This window comes from Capricornis sumatraensis, chromosome 21 (genome assembly GCF_032405125.1).
Source record: "Capricornis sumatraensis isolate serow.1 chromosome 21, serow.2, whole genome shotgun sequence".
Lineage (NCBI taxonomy): Eukaryota > Metazoa > Chordata > Mammalia > Artiodactyla > Bovidae > Capricornis > Capricornis sumatraensis.
Window position 1 is genome coordinate 60,314,389 of NC_091089.1, and position 2,320 is coordinate 60,316,708.

A 2,320-nucleotide genomic window follows, 5' to 3' on the forward strand; every position below is an offset into this window, starting at 1 on the left:
ACAGTCTAAGTACCCCCCCAAAAAAACCCCCAAACCTCTACAATAAGATTCTACCACAGTTATTCCTATGCTAGGTTTCACTTCAAAACAGCCACCAAAAAATGTATTACAACTGTCAGAACAGGAGAAAATAATCAATTTTTACAAATTTATAGATTGAGCCCTAGGCCCAATTTCACAAATACTAAGTCAAATTAATTATTTGATTGGTGTATGGAAATTTAAATTTTTAAAAATATTTGTGTATGGTATGTATATTAAGTATTTTATAAACGTTTCATTTTAAGGCTTTCCTTCTGATTATCAGCGTAATATGTACTCATTACTAAAAATTTCTAATATTTTTATTTTTAAAATTTTAAATCTCCCACAACCCAAAGATAACCACCATTTTGGTGTATCTCCTTCTGCTCTTTTATATTCTCTTTGTGCATTCTTTGTGCTTTCTTTTCTCTTGTTTGTCGGGTTTGGTCACTTAACACGGGCCTGTCGTTAAGAATTCTTTAGCCTACACACTGCTCTGGCAGATGACTGTGTCATAGTACTTTATGTGGCCAGTGTTCCAATCCTAGATGTTTAGGTTGCTTATACATTTTTGCTTTTATAACCCATGATGTAATACACATTATTGTAAATAAATCTTTCGGTGCATCACTCTAGTCTAAGGATAGGATGTTAGAACTGGCACCGAGGGACCGATGTCGTGGCATGTTGTGGCAGGTTGGAGGAAGCAGCTGCTGTTTCGCCGGGCCCTGGTCCTGAGGATGCGGTCCAGGTGGTCCCTGGCCGCTTCTTACCCACTCCTCTGCCCGCCTTTCCCCGTTCCTCTGGCAGGATGAGGCGTGCAGGCCTGGCTGAAGGAGTACCCCCTGGCAACTATGGGAACTATGGCTATCCTAATAGTGGCAACAGTGCCTGTGAAGAGAATGAGAGACTCATGGAAAGTCTGAGAAACAAAGCAACTGCGATAAAATCTCTTTCCATTGAAATAGGGCATGAAGTTTAACATCAAAATAAATTATTAGCTGAAATGGATTCACAGTTTGACTCTACGACTGGATTTCTAGGTAAAACTATGGGAAAACTGAAGATCTTATCCAGAGGAAGCCAAGCGAAGTTGCTGTGCTATATGACGCTATTCTCACTGTTCGTCTTTTTTTGTCATTTACTGGATTGTTAAACTGAGGTGATGCAAGTCAGTGTGAGTTTGGAATTTGTTCCAGCTTAACAGCTTGGAGTACCACAACAGTAAAAAAAAAAAAAAATCAGCATCAAAACATTTCTAAGTTTCAGCTACTATGGCTCTTCCCATCAAAGAGCACTGAATCTTGTTTCATAAATCACACCAGATAATACAGTGCTCTTTGGATACTGTTTCTTAATGATTCACTTTTTGCCCCGATTTTCAGCGGTACTGAGATGTTCTGAGGGTCACTCTGGCCCTAACAAGTTTTTCCTGTTTTTTGCTGTGAGATTAAAGAGCAGTTATAAAATTCTGTTGTGACCATAAATGTGGGTTTCTGTTCCACATAAAGGAACTTCGTGGGAGAGTAGCAATGCCTAATGGGGAAGGCAATGGCAGCCCACTCCAGTGTTCTTGCCTAGAGGATCTCAGGGATGGGGGAACCGGGTGGGCTGCCGTCTATGGGGTCGCACAGAGTCGGGCACGACTGAAGAGACTCAGCAGCAGCAGCAGCAGCAGCAGCAATGCCTAAAGAGCCCAGTGCTGTGCTCTTGAGTTGGTGAGCAAGTCTGTGATGGATGGGGAATGTGTTTTTCTGAATTGTCATCGCCCCAACGTTGTACGCTTCTTTCCTCCTTTATTTCGTTTAAACTGTCGGCTGGTTTTTTTTTTTTACCTACAGATTTCCTAATAATTTTTGATGATATGACTCTTCTTCCCCTCCGCCTCTACCCAAGGACCTCAGTCTTTACTAAAACTTGTTAATTTGGCGTATTTCTAGTAGGATCCAAAACAAAAAATTGACTTGGCTTATAATAGTTTTATGATTTTAGCCACTTGGATAGGCCATTTGGTTATCATTTATGACAGAATAATGTGAAGCTAAAGTAATTGCTAAGCTCTGAATGGAAATAAAATGTTCAGGAAAAGTAGTTGCCTCTGCTTTATTATGTGCTCAAAATAAATATTGGAAATACTCAGGCACTGAATTTAGGATTAAGGGCACTGTTGTTTTAATCCAGTGTATTTGTTTATAGGAAACAAAATGCAAAAATGACTGCTAAGTAGATGTCAAAATGTTGTGAAATTGTCTGTATTGCTACTGTTTTGGAATTTGCTCACTTATGGGCTTCAAAA

At 39.7% G+C, this 2,320-nt stretch overlaps 1 pseudogene; it reads left to right on the forward strand.

Annotated features, from left to right (window-relative positions):
- Nucleotides 1-835: 835 nt before the first annotated feature.
- On the forward strand, nucleotides 836-1,190 carry LOC138097396 (BET1 homolog pseudogene; annotated as a pseudogene).
- Nucleotides 1,191-2,320: the final 1,130 nt, after the last annotated feature.